At 38.9% G+C, this 15,495-nt stretch overlaps 1 pseudogene; it reads right to left on the reverse strand.

Annotated features, from left to right (window-relative positions):
• Positions 1-4,823: 4,823 nt before the first annotated feature.
• Positions 4,824-5,788, reverse strand: LOC140532222 (matrix metalloproteinase-26-like; annotated as a pseudogene).
• Between the last annotated feature and the right edge of the window lie 9,707 nt (positions 5,789-15,495).

The raw sequence follows: 15,495 nt of genomic DNA on the forward strand, positions 1-15,495 counted from the left end.
GGGGGAGAAAGAAGCATGTCCATTATCACCACTGTTATTTAGTATGGTACTAGAAATATTAACTTTAGGAATAAGAGAAGGGGGCAGAGCCAAAATGGGGGAGCAAAGGCAGGGACTTGCTTGAGCTCTCCTCCAAAGCCCTCCAAATACCTGTAAAAATGACTCTAAGCAAATTCTAGAGCTAAAGAACTCACAAAATGACAGAGTGAAACAAATCTCCAATCGAAGACAACCTGGGTAGTTGACAGGAAGATTATATTGTTTTAGGGAGGGAGTGGAGCACAGTACGGCATGGCCACACCTGCAGAGACAGGCCAGAACAAGCCTCAGGGGACTGAATCACTGGTAGCTATGGCAATTTCCAGATTTCTCAACTCACAAATGCCAAATATAGCATAGAAGGTCAATGGCAAAACTCTGTGGGACCTGGGTGAAAGAGGAGAGTGGTCTGGCTGGGATAGTGGGGATGGTGGTGGTGATGGCAGTGGCAGCAACAGCAGCAGTAACCACAGCAGAAGGAGCAGCAGCTGTAGCAACTGGTCCAGAGTTCTGGGCACACAGAGGGTGGGGGATCAAGTAACTGATACAAACCCCCTAAAGCCTTGGATACCTCCCCACCCCCAAACCCACTGAAAGCAGAGTCTTACATTAACAAATAGTTAGAAAGTCAAGTATTTGGCTAAGGAAATGAGCAAATGGGGGAAAATAACTCAGACTTACTTTGGTGACAAAGAAGATGAAAACATATAACCAGAGGAAGACTACAAAGTCAAAGCTCCTTCATCAAAAGCCCCCAAGAAAAATATGGATTGATTGCAGGTCATGGAAGAGCTCAAAAAGGATTTTGAAAATCAAGTAAGAGAAGTAGAGAAAAAATTGGAAAGAGAAATGAATGAGTCAATAGCTTTTAAAGAGACCCAAAAAAATACTGAAGAAAAGAAATGAGAAGAAAAATGAAGTGAAGGAATGAGAATAGGCAAAGAAGAATCAGCTATAACTCTTTGCAGATGATATGATGATATACTTAGAGAATCAAGTAAGAAACTACTTGAAATGATAAACAACTTTAACAAAGGATGTAACATAAATCCACACGAATCATTAGCATTTCTATATACTACTACCAAAGGCCAATAGCAAGAGATAGAAAGAGAAATTCCACTTAAAGTTCAAATAGAAATTAAAAAATATTTGGAAGTCTATCTGCCAAAAAAAACCTAGGAATTATATGAACACAATTACAAAATACTTTTCACACAGATAAAGTCAGAACTAAATAATTGGAAAATAATAATTTGCTTATGGGTAGGTTGAACTAATATAATAAAAATGACAATTCCACCTAAATTAATTTACTTATTCAACACTATATCTATCAAATTACCAAAGAATATTTCATAGAGCTAGAAAAATGATATAATTCATCTGGATGAACAAAATGTCCAGGGTATCAAGGAAAATAATAAAAAGAAATGCAAGGGAAGGAGGCATAGCCATATCAGATTTTAAATTGTATTATAATGCAGCAATCATCAAAACTACTTGGTACTGGCTAAGAAATAGAGTGATGAATCAGTGAAATAGGTTGGGTACACAAGACACAGTATTCAATGACCATAGTAATCTACTATTTAATAAACCCAAAGACTCCAGCTTCTGGAATAAAATTTCAGTATTTGACAAAAATTACTGGGAAACTGAAGAATAATATGGCAGAAACTAGGCATAGACCAGCATCTTACACTCTTTACCAAAATAAAGTCAAAATGGGTGCATGATTTTGATATAAAGGCTGATACTACAAGGAAACTAGGACAGCAAGAAATTGTTTACCTGTCAAATCTATGGAAAAGGGGAGAATTTATGACCAAATAATTGACAGAGAACATTATGTAATGCAGAATGGATGATTTTGATTATATTAAATTGAAAAGTTTTGCAGAAACAAAGTCAGTGTAACCAAGATTAGGAGGGAAGCAGAAAATCGGGCAACAATTTTTACAACCAGTGACTGATAAAGGCCTCATCTCTCAAATACGTAGAAAATTGAATCAAATTTGTAAGAATACAAGTCATTGCCCAGTTGATAAATAGTGAAAGGATATGAATAGGCAGTTATCAGAAGAAGAAATTAAAACTACCCATAGTCACATGAAAAAATGCTCTAAATCACTGTAGAGAAATTGTAGTTCCAATGTGATACTCACAGTACCTACCATGGCCATGAATATCCTGAATCAGGAAATACCACAGGCTCTCCACATGGAAAGCAGAAGAAAAATATTTACTTAGACACCAGAAAGTTAAATCCATCACAGTAACAAAAATCTATACACAACAACAATGCAGAGAACAATACCATCCCCAAGCCTTCTCCCCTGCTAGACTTCCCACAACCCAGGTTCATTAAACAAATCACTAGTCTCCCTTAAACAAAATCGCAAACAAGCTCTTTTACTCATGCTAGTCAGCAGTCTGTATCCTTCCTAGCTTTGACTGCTCTCATGACTAACTTCCTCTCAGCTCTTCTCTAGATCTGTCTCTTCCTGTTCCACCTATTCAGCATACTCCTCAACTCCTCCCACCACAGGTTCCATGTGACTCAGCCTTCCATGTGATCCAGGCAGGCCACATGGGCCTTATTAATGAATATGAAAGATCTCCCCATTTAAATTACCAATAAAAAATGCAAATCAAAACAAACTCTGAGGTACCACATCATACCTATGAAATTGACTAAAATGACAAAACAGGAACATAATAAATGCTGGAGAAGATGTGGGAAAATTGAAACATCAATGCATTGTTGGCGGAATTGTGAACTGATGAACCATTCTGGAGAGCAATTTGGAACTATGCGCAAAGAGTTATACTCTTTTACCAGCAATATCACTTCTAGGTCCATTTCAAAAACGACCCACATGTACAAAAAATATTTATAGCATTTCTTTTTTGTGGTGGCAACCACATTGTACAATGACTAATTTTGATATACTTTTCTATTCTTAGCAATTCAAAGATCTAAGACAACTCCAAAAGACTTAAGATGAAAAATGCTATCCACATCAAGATACAGAACTATGGAGTCTGAGTTCAGATGGAAGCATATTTTTTTTTATTCTCTCTCTCTTTCTTATTTCTCATGGCTTATCCCATTTATTATAACTTTTCTTTCCAACATAACCAATATGAATAGAGCCTATATTAAATTACTTGCTGTCTTGGGGTGGGAGGAGGGGAGAGATGGGGAAAAAATGTAGAATTCAATGTCTTATGGAAGCAAACACTGAAAACTAAAAATAAATACATTTAAGAAAAAATATCTTATTTATAACTGAGCATAACAAAATACTAAATCTAAAACTTGCTTTATGGTTTTTGCTTTTTATAGCTTTCTTTTTGCCACATGAATAATACTGGATCATGTTTTGGATGACTTCACACCAAACATTGACATATTATTTGCCCTTTTAAGGGAGGGCCAGGTGATGGGGCGGGGGGAAGAAAAAATGGAATGCAAAATAAAAAAAAGTTAAACTTTTATTAAAAATGTAATAGGGAAATATTTACCAAACACATACACACACAAAAGCACAATTTAATTGAGAAAGGCAATACATAAAAAGGTTAAAACTAAGGTGGCAGGAAGTGGGAGAGAAGGTACCTAGAACAGAAGCATGAGAATGGTGGAGTGAAATATAGGGCATGGGATAAGGGAGAAGAACTTAAGAATATCCAAGGAATCAATGAAAAAAATAATAACAAAAAAACACCTCAGCTTGATTTCAAACTATACTACTACAAAATCATAGTTGTAAAAAGAAAAAACTTGATATTCAATAAGAAAATGAGAGGTTGAGTAGTGGAAAAAAAATTAAGGATATGATGAAACAAATGAGCATAGTAACCAATTTTTGATAAAAATGAAGATCCCAGATTTTGGAGAAAGAACTCAACATTCAGCAAAACTGTTAGAAAAATATTCTAGCAGAAGTCAGATATATACAAATATTTCACAAAATGTACTAGGTTGTGCTCAAAATGAACATGTGATTATGATATAAAGCAAATAAGAGGAGTTTGGGCAAATTACTTGTATGATCTGTGGATGGGGAAGAACTCATGATCAAAAGGGAGCAAGAAGTTCACAGAAGGTAAAATGAACAAATTTGGTTACATAAAGTTAAAAAGATTTTACATAAATAAAGCTAATGCAGCCATAACTTGAAGAAAGAAGCTGGAAAAACATGTTCATAGGGAATTTCTCTGACAAAAGTTTCATTCACTTTTTTATTAATTTATTTTAAACTTAAATTCAATAACTTAAATACATAAGGAGAAAAGAAAAAAACATTATAAACAAATACAAATTAAGAAAAGGAAAAAAAGCACTTCTATTGGATCTTCATGTCAAATTTTCAATTAAGTTCAGGGTTTTTTGTTTTTTGTTTTTCTGTTTTTGGCAACAAAAACATGAAAGCCTGGCAATTCATTGAAAATTTATTTTTTAAAGAAATAATATGTACAATTTATTTACATACTTTTAAAAAAAGGCAGTAGGAAATGGAGATTCAGTTTCATATAAAAAATATACTCCTTTTTGTGCTGTTGTTCAGAGTTCAAATTTTAATTACACCATTTTTCTTCCCCTAATTCTTTGGATGTTAGCTGCAGCAGGCCTCAAAGATAACATGGGAAACATTTTCCCATGAGTTATTGGTTTCCTTCTTAGGTCAAGGAAATTTACAATTTCTATTGAAAATTATCCATATATTCCAAGTCTAGTATTTCAGGATATTCAGGATGTGGGATTTTCTTTTCTCTTAATAAAGGGTCTGAATCTCTATTATATCATCATCACTGAACCTGAAGAGTCTTGGGTGCTGATATTGATAGTGGAAGAACATGATAGAGTCTGAATCTTGAGAGTGTCCCAGGCACAGGGCATGGCCTATCTCATGAACAGTAACCAGAAAGAGGTTGGTTCCTCCTCAGAATATAACCATTCTTCATCGCTGTCAAAGTGGACAGCTCCTTGGTAGTCAGAATCTAGGGCAAAAACATTTTTCCTTTTCCATCAAAGAGGTAGGCATTTCCACGATCTCCATCCAGGAAAGCAAACTCAGTGTAAGAATCTTGTTCACACACTCTTTGGAACTTCAAGAGCATCACACTGCTCCAGACTTCTGCTGCCTTCTTCAGGGTCTTTTCAACTGTCTTATGATTCATGCTCTTTGGATAGTTGATGATATTGGAGGCGATAGGGTTATTTCTAATTTGGGGCTTCCCAGGAAAAAATTACTAATTAGAAATATCTTGGACCCCATATTGAGACTGCCTTTGTGGGCTCATCCAATCACCCTATTTCTTCCAGCCTGAATAAATGCTGCAAGATGTGCAATTGATCCTTGAGAGTATAGTGCTGAGATTCTTCTTTCATGAAGTAAGGAAGTATTCCTTAAACAAGTCTGAATCATCAAGAATAGTTCTGGGGATAACTGGAAAGGACAAACAGCAGGGCAGGAAAAAGACAAAGATGAGAAGAGTAGACAGAATGAATAAAGTTTCAGTTGTCTTATAGGTTACTGAAAGTCCATTTAAAAAAAAAAATTTAGGATGGACTGGAGCAGGCCTCAAGGGGCAGAATCCCTAGCAACAGCTGTGGCTCCCAGATTGCTCAACCCACAAATGCCAAAGATAGCTTCAAAGGTCAGTGAGAAAGCTCTCTCACATGAATGAGAAGGGAACGTGGTCTGGCTCCACCAGCAACTGCAGGGGCAGTCTCCATTTTTGGAGGCCTCAACCTAAAGATGCTGGGGGAATTGAGACACTGATCTGGATCTCAGCTCTGAGTGGCAGCCCTGGGATGAGGAGGAGAGCTGGCAGTGATGGAGTTGGAGGCAGTTATGGAGCGGGAACTCTACTGGCAAATCCTGGGCAAAACAGAGTACTTGTGGTTACTCACAGACAAGAGCACAGGCCAGGAGAGGCATAAGTGCCTCTCCTTTGATTGTGCCACCTTGGAGGAACTAAGAACTTACAGGTCCTCAGAGTATACCCTCTTCTTGAAAAAGGACTCAAAAGTCAAGTAACTGACTGGGAAAAAAATAAGACTATAGAAGACTACTTTCTTGATGAACAAGTATTTTCTTCTATCCTTTCAGATGAGGAAGAACAATGTATATCATCAGAGGAAGACCTAGAAATATGCAATGGCCTCAGGTCATGGAAGACCTCAAAAAGGATTTTGAAAATCAAGTAAGAGAGGTGGAAGAAAAATTTGGAAGAGAAATGAGAGCAATGCAAGAAAATCATGAAATGCGAGTCAACGGCTTGCTAAAGGAGACCCCAAAAATGCTGAAGAAAGTAACACCTTTAAAAATAGGCTAACTCAATTGGCAAAAGAGGTCCAAAAAGCCAATGAGGAGGAGAATGCTTTAGAAAGCAGAATTAGTCAAATGGAAAAGGAAGTTCAAAAGCTCACTGAAGAAAACAGCTCTTTAAAAATTAGAATAGAGCAAATGGAAGCTAATGAGTTTATGAGAAACCAAGAAATTACAAACCAAACCAAAAGAATGAAAAAATAGAAGATATTATGTCATTGGTAAAACAACTGATCTGGAAAATAGGTCCAGGAGAGACAATTTAAAAATCATGTAACTACTTGAAAACCATGATCAAGAAAAGAGCCTAGACATCACCTTTCATGAAATTATCAAGGAAAACTGCCCTGACATTCTATAACCAGAGGACAAAATAATACAATCAGGATAACAACTTCTACATTAAGAGATCAAAGGGTTTGGAATATGAGATTCCAGAAGTCAAAGGAACTAGGATTAAAACCAAGAATCACCTACTCAGCAAAACTGACTATAATACTTCGGGGAAAAATGGTCACTCAATGAAATAGAGGATTTTCAAGCATTCTTGTTGAAAAGATCAGAACTGAATAGAAAATTGACTTTCAAACAGAAGAATCAGGAGAAGCATGAAAAGGTAAACAGAAAAGAGAAATCATAAGGGACTAACTAAAGTTGAACTGTTTATATTCCTACAGGGAAAGATAATATTTGTAGCTCTTGAAACTTTTCTCAGTATTTGGATAGTTGGAGGGATTACACGCACACACACACACACACACACACACACACATATGGAGAGAGAGAGAGAGAGAGAGAGAGAGAGAGAGAGAGAGAGAGAGAGAGAGAGAGAGAGAGAGAGAGAGAGAGCGCACAGGGTGAGTTAAATAGGAAGGGATGGCATCTAAAAATAAAATTAAGGGATGAGAGAGGAATATATTGGGAGGAGAAAGAGAGAAATGGAATGGGGCAAATTATCTCTCATAAAAGAGGCAAGAAAAAGCTTTTTAAGTGGAGGGGAAAAGGGGGGAGGTGAGAGGGAAAAAGGGAAGCTTACTCTCATCACATTTGGCTTAAGGCTCAATTTGGTGTGAAAATCTATCTTACACTGCAGGAAAGTGGGGGAGAAGGGGATAAGTGAGGTTGGGGGGATGATAGAAGAGAGGGCAAATGGGAGGAAGGAGTAATTCGATGTAAACACTTTTTGGGAAGGACAAGGTCAAAAGAGAGAATAGAAGAAACTGGGGGCAGCATAGGATGGAGGGAAATATAGTTAGTCTTACACAACGTTCCCACCTTTACCTGCCCGAGACTGTCCACATGGAATTGAGCTTCCAACCCTAGCAGCTTACCTCTTTTATGAGAGATAATTTGCCCCATTCCATTTCTCCCTTTCTCCTCCCAAAATATTTCTCTCTCACTGCTTGATTTCATTTTTTTAAGATATGATCCCATCCTCTTCAATTCACTCTGTGCACTCTGTCTCTATGTGTGTGTGCATGTGCATGTGCATGTGTGTGTGTGTGTGTAATCCTACCCAGTTCCCAGATACTGAATAGTTTCAAGAGTTACAAATATTGTCTTTCCATGTAGGAATGTAAACAGTTCAACTTTAGTAAGTCCCTTATGACTTCTCTTTGCTGTTCACCTTTTCATGCTTCTCTTCATTCTTGTGTTTGAAAGTCAAATTTTCTTTTCAGCTCTGGTCTTTTCATCAAGAATGTTTGAAAGTCCTCTATTTCATTGAAAGACCATTTTTCCCCTGAAGTATTATACTCAGTTTTGCTGGGTAGGTGATTCTTGGTTTTAGTCCTAGTTCCTTTGACTTCTGGAATATCCTATTCCATGCCCTTTGATCCCTTAATGTAGAAGCTGCTAGATCTTGCATTATCCTGATTGTATTTCCATAATACTTGAATTGTTTCTTTCTAGCTGCTTTCAATATTTTCTCCTTGACCTGGGAACTCTGGAATTTGGCCACTATGTTCCTAGGAGTTTCTCTTTTTGGATCTCTTTCATGCGGTGTTCTGTGGATTCCTTGAATATTTATTTTGCCCTCTGGTTCTGGAATGTCAGGGCAGTTTTCCTTGATAATTTCATGAAAGATGATGTCTAGGCTCTTTTTTTGATCATGGCTTTCAGGTAGTCCCATAATTTTTAAATTGTCTCTCCTGGATCTCTTTTCCAGGTCAGTTGTTTTTCCAATGAGATATTTCACATTATCTTCCATTTTTTCATTCTTTTGGTTTTGTTTTGTGATTTCTTGATTTCTCATAAAGTCATTAGCCTCCATCTGTTCCATTCTAATTTTGAAAGAACTATTTTCTTCAGTGAGCTTTTGAACCTTCTTTTCCATTTGGCTACTTCTGCTTTTTAAAGCATTCTTCTCCTCATTGGCTTTTTGACCCTCTTTTGCCAATTGAGTTAGCCTATCTTTCAAGGTATTATTTTCTTCAGCATTTTTTTGGGTCTCCTTTAGTAGGGTGCTGACCTGCTGTTCGTTCTTTGACTGCATGTCTCTCATTTCTCTTCCCAGCTTTTCCTCCACCTCTCTAACTTGATTTTCAAAATCCTTTTTGAGCTCTTCCATGGCCTGAGCCCATTGAGTGGGCTGGGATACAGAAGTCTTGACTTCTGTGTCTTTCCCTGATGGTAAGTGTTGCTCTTTCTCATCAGAAAGGAAGGGAGGAAATACCTGTTCACCAAGAAGGTAACGTTCTATCGTCTTATTTATTTTCCCTTTTCTGGGCATTTTCCCAGCCAGTGACTTGACTTCTGAATATTCTCTTCACACCCACTTGGCTGCCAGATCCTCCCAGCCAGAGCTTGGGGTCTGAGATTCAAATGCTGCTTCCCAGACTCAGGGCTTTGGGTGAGGGTGGAGCTGCTATTCAGTATGAGATCAAGTTCAGGTGCTCAGGTGGGGGCAGGGCTGCCTCACTGGCTCAGTTCCCTCAGGGGGTTTATGCAGAGACCTTCAACAATGGGTCTGGGCTCCTGCCTGCCTGGGGAGCCCCTGTCTGCTCCCACCTCTTCTGCTTCCTCCCTAGGGGGCCTGAGTTATGGGGGCACCCCACTCCCCTCTTGACCTGCCAAAGAGACCCTCTCACCGACCTCCATCACCTGTGGGTGGAGGGACCCATGCGGCCACTGGAGATTCTGTCCCTGAAGCCTGCTCGGATCTGCTCCTCTTGGCGCCGCCAGGCCACAGCAGAGCTGGGCTGGGCTCTGCATTTGCAGTGTGACGGACCTTTTGTGAGAGGTTTGCAGGGCTCTCTGGAACAGAAATCTCATCTGCACTGCTGTTCTATGGCTTCTGCTGCTCCAGAATTCACCGGGGGGTTCTTTTTTACAGATATTCTATGGGTTGTGGGTTCAGAGCTAGTGTATGTGCGTCTTTCTACTCCACCATCTTGGCTCTGCCCCCTTGATCATTTATTTTGAGTGATACATAATGCTGGGCATTAAATCACAGATTCTTAACATGGGAAATATGAAGTTTTACCATAACAATTGCTTAAACAATTATTTCTTTTGCAATGCTATGTGTTTTATGCAAGTTAAAGTATCATTTTGAGAAACGGTCTATAGGCTTTTCAAAAAGGCCACTGAAAAAGTTTGTGACATTTAACTGGTTAAGAAGCCCTGTAGTAGGGAAAAAGTAAAGATGAAAAATCCATCCTAGGTGCCCTCAAGAATCCTATTATCTAGTACAGAGAACAACATATGTTGAAATAATTGTAATATAAATGAGAATGTAGTGAGAGCATAAGTTTATAGATTTTATCAATCTATGAATCAATGTTTTCATTAAATTCCTACAGTGTTCTAGGCACCCATTTGCAACTACAGTGAATAGAACCATTCCTGCTTTAAATAGTCTGTAATAGTATAGGAAAAAGGCACTAGAGTTAAAATCAAGAGACCAAAGATCATAGAGAAATCTCTCTCTGCTCAGAGATCAGGATAGACTCCCTGGAAGTGATCACAATTGACCTGGGTCAGATATCAACAAGTAAAGACTGGGGAGGGTGAGGACACAATAACCTCCAGGAGAAGTAAAGAGCATAACAAAAATAGCAAAAAAAAATGTAATTATATTATATTTAATTTTCTAAAACAAGAAGTTTTTAACATCATTCATCATTAAGAATTCATGCCAATATGTGAATTTGAAATTTTTTTGCAGGGTTTTACAATTTTTGACATGACCTGTCTTAAAAAAATATGGGAAAACCTGGGGGGGGGGTGTATTCTAAGTAATCTTTCTATTATACCTTCACATTTCAATCGCCAGCTCCCTACTCACACAATTACATTTGGGAAGATAGAGGTATTATACATCTGTTTAATGACAAAGAATTCTAGTTCAGGCTCATAGCATCATAACAGATGCACCTACTATGATATTACCCCTCTTCGTAGATTCTGTAATCCTCCTTCTGTTGTAGTTCAAACCAGGAGAAGATACTGAGCCCCAAGGGGGTGAAGCCAGCAGCTGCTAACACCAGGACTTCAGGTGTGCCTCAGCACCTCAGGGAAATCGGGAAGACACTAACACAGATGGGATCACCAATTACTGATATTGCCTATGCTTTAACTCAGCAGAGGAAACCTCTGGTGTCCGGACCACCCCTCCTGCACACTTAATGAACTAGCTCCATGGCAACTTTGGGGAAATGCAAAAAGACCTCACCAGGTCTCTACTTTCCAACACCAGCTAGCTCAGCACCAGGTTACTTGCAGCATTTTAGCTTCTAGCTGAAAGAACCAGAGGCCACAACACACAAAGTCTCAAGTTGAAGACAAGAACTGTGGGACAGAATTCTCTGTGCCACAGAGTCAGAGATCTACTTTAAAAGTCATAAAAAACGTTATTATCATGAGTAAGAAGCAAAGCAGAAAATAAAAGACCATAGAATCTTTTTATGGGGGCAAGGGCCAAAACACAAATACCAAAGAGGTCAGCATTGAGACTGTACTCCCATCTGAAACCTCAGAAGGCAATACGAACTAGTCTGAAGCACAAAGAACCTTCTTAGAAGAGCTCAGGGGTGAGTGAGAGCAACAACTCACCTAAGCTCTTAGACAAACTCCTTCAGATACCTCTAAAAAGAGAATCTGACTAAATTTTGGAGGTGCAGAATCCAATAGGAGACAGACTATGGAAGATTCAAAGCCCAGGACAGATTGGAAAGTACATGGGAAGGATCTGTTCTGCAGGGGTGAACCCACAACACACAGCATAGAGCATCCAGTGCAGCGGAGTGGGAGGGCCCCAGGAAACCTGAGACAGCAGCAGGCAGAACCAGTGGAGCTGCAACCCAGGGTGACAGACCAGCAGAGCCAAGCAAGTGACAGCCGCTGAGTGCCAGATATCAGTGCAGCAGCTCCTGAGACTTTCAACCCAAGGACAAAACGTCTGTAAGTCACCTACTTGAACTTCTGGGAGCCAGGATGGCAGAGTGATCAGTAAATGCTCTCTCCTCCCCCTTCAATGACCTTGAAAGAACCATAAAATATTTCCCCAGAAAAATCCTGGATCAGCAGGAACAGCAGAGGGGGAAAATAGTCTCATAACACCTGAGGCTAGGAAAATAGTTAAAGGGGATTCCTCCTACTGTGGCAGAGGCAAATTGGAAGGAAAGTGGACCCAGGGCAGAGGTAACTCGCACTAGGACCTAGGCAAGCCTCAGTGCCAGGAGAGGAGGCCCAAAAGGGGTGGAAAGCTGCACTAGGATCTAGGCCTGCCTCAGCACTCCAGGGGAAATGGGAAGACAATAGGGCAGCTGGGATCACTATCCCCTGAGTTTGCCTTTGCCTCAGTTCAGCTGAGGAGATCTCCCATGACCAGACCACCCCTCCCTCACACTTAACAAGCTAACCCCAGGGCTGATCAGGGAAACACAAAACAAAAGCCTGCTCTTAGCTTTTTCACACAAGTCAGCTTAACACCAAGTTCTGAAGCTTCTAAATGAAAGAACCAAAAGCCACAACACACAATCACCATCACGAATAAGAAAAAGCAAAAGAAGGGTGAAAAAAATACAATCTTTCTATGGCGACAAAGACCAAAACACAAGTACCAAAGAGGTCAGTAGTAAGACTGTACTTCCATCTGAAAATTCAGAAGGGACTATGAACTGCTCGCATGCAAAAACAGCTCTCCTTTAACAGCTGAAGAACGAAATAGAAGAAAAACTGGCCAAACGATTTTAAAAGTATAAAAAAATAATTCACTGATGAGAACATCTCTTTGAAAAGGAAAATTGAGCAAATGGAAAAGGAGATGCAAAAGTTAACTGAAGAAAACAATTTAATAAAGATTAGAACTGGGCAAGTAGAAACTAATGACTCAATGAGACAGCAAGAATCAACCAAACAAAATTTCCCATTTGTTCTGATTCTTCTTTCACAACATGACTAATGTTGAATAATTTTCCACAAGCCCTCACGACTAATAGTGTCAAAAGCTTTGATCAGAACTATAAATGTTGTATACAGACCTCTGTTCTGCTCCTGGCATTACTCCTGGAGTTGCTGGGCAGCAAACACCATATCACCTGTTCCTCGGCCCTTTCTGAAGTCACACTGGCTCTCAGGTATATGACCATTTTCCAGGTGAAGGATTAGCCTATTAAGGAGGTCTCTAGCAAGAACTTTGCCAGCAATGACTAAGAGAAAGATCCCCCATGATTGCTGAATCAGTACCAGGTACTTTTCCTCATGAAAGGAGCCTAATGGCCCTCAAAACCTCTTCTTCAGTAGGAAGTTCAGATAAGGAGGAATTGACTTCAACCTGAGGTAAATGGTCAATGGCCTCAGCATTGAAAGATGATGGTCTGTTGAGGACACTATGCAAGTGTTCAGCCCATCTCCTAGGATCATGTCCTTATCACTAATCAATGTTGCTCCATCAACACTGAGCATGGGGAAGTTCATCAATATTGTACATCAATTTCATGATGGTATGTTTGCCCATGTTCTGTACAATGGACTATGCTCTCGTGCCTTCCCAGTCACCAATGGAGTGAAACAGGGATGTGTGCTTGCTCCTATGCTTTTTAGCATGATGTTTTCAACCATATTGACAAATTCTTTCAATGAGGATGAACATGGCATCAAGTCAACTACTGTATTGATGGCAAGTACTTTAATTTGAAAAGGCTACAAACCAAGATCAAAGTGGAGGGAGTGCTGGTGCATGATTTTCCATTTATAGATGATTGTGCACTCAATGCAGCTTCTGAAGCTGAGATGCAACAAAGTATAGATTAATTCTCGGCTGCCTGTGCTAATTTTGACCAAATAATTAGCACCAAGAAAACACAGGTGCTCCATCAGCCACTACCACACCGTCCATATGTGGAACCATCAGTTATAACACATGGAGAAGTTTTGAATGTTGTGGATAAGTCCACTTACCTTGGTAGTGTACTTTCCAGGGATATACACATTGACAATGTGGTTGATTCACACATTGCCAGAGCTAGCTCAGTGTTTGGGAGGCTCCGACAAAAAGTTTGAGAAAGAAGAGGTATTAGACTGAGTACCAAACTGAAGGTCTACAGTGCCGTTGTGCTGACCTCATTGTTACATGCCTGTGAAACCTGGATAGTCTACTAGTGTCTTGCCAAGAAACTGAATTGCTTCCATTTGAACTCTTAAAAAGATTCTGAGGATCACCTGGCAGGATAAGGTACCAGACACTGAAGTCTTTGCTGGAGTTCAACTGTCAAGTATTCAAACTATGCTTTAGAGAATGCAACTCTGATGGGCTGGCCATGTTGTTCAAATGCAGAATATACGCTTGCCAAAAAGACTATTTTATGGAGAACTTGTATGGGGCAGACGATCATATGGTGGCCAGAAGAAATGATACAAGGACACTCTCAAAGTCTCTCTCAAGATCTTTGGATTTGACTGTGCAACATGGGGACACTGGCACAGCACTGTTTAGCATGGTATGCCCACATCAGGAAGGGTGCTGTGTTCTTTGAGCATAACAGAATTGAGACAGGAAAAAATAAACGCAGGAATGTGCAAATTTGGGATATCCATCCTAAATATTCATATGGACTATCTGTGTCCAATCTGTGGTAGAGCATTCTGAGCTCATATTGGTTTGATTAGACTCAGTTGGACACACTGAGATTTCATTTTCTAATGATGACATCATTGTGGTCCTCTTCAAAGACAAAGGACAACAACCAACCAATGCTGAATATATATTTTATATGATGATAGATGTATGACCACTATCACATTATTTGCTGTACTGGGGAGAGGGTTTCAGAAGGAAGTAGAAAAATTTGGAAATCAAAATCATATCAAAATGACTATTCAAAACTATATTTACATGAAATTAGAAAAAAATAAAACACTATTAAATGGAAAAGCCATAATCATTTAATGAATATTTATTGATCATTTGTTATGAGTGATTAAATCACAGATTCTTATTATGAGAAATATGAAGTTTTGAGATAACAATTTTTTTAGAAGTTGATTTCTTTTGTAACGCTATGTATTTTACGTATTTTAAAACATTATTTTGAGAAATGGTTCATTTCTCATTGGAGAGAGCCAATTGGAGCCATTGGAGAAAACCAAAATGGCTTTCCAAAAAGGCCACTGAAAAGATCTGTGACACTTAATTGTTTAAGAGCCGCTGTAGTAGGGAAAAAGAAAAGATAAAAAAAAAAAGATCATCACAGGTGACCTCAAGGGGCTTATTATCCAGGACAAAGAATGACATATGTTGAAGTAATTGTAATTTAAATGAGAATGCAATGAGAGTATAAGTTTAGAAATTGAATCAATCTGTCAATCAAAAAGTTTTTTATTAAGTGCTTGGAATGTTCTAGGCACTGGTCCACAATTACATTGAACAGAACAATTACTACTTTAAACAGTCTGCTATAGCATACGAAAAAGGCATTAGAGTTAAAATAAAGAGACCAAGGATCCTGGAAAAATCTCTCTCTGCTCAAAGATCAGGAAAGACTCCATGGAAGTGATTTCATTTCTGCTGAGTCAGATGTTAACAAGGAGGGATGGGAGTGGGTGACAACCTCCAGGCAAAGCAAAGAGATATAATAATAGCAAAAAATACACTTATGTTATTTTTAAC

Source organism: Notamacropus eugenii, chromosome 3 (assembly GCF_028372415.1).
Source record: "Notamacropus eugenii isolate mMacEug1 chromosome 3, mMacEug1.pri_v2, whole genome shotgun sequence".
NCBI lineage: Eukaryota > Metazoa > Chordata > Mammalia > Diprotodontia > Macropodidae > Notamacropus > Notamacropus eugenii.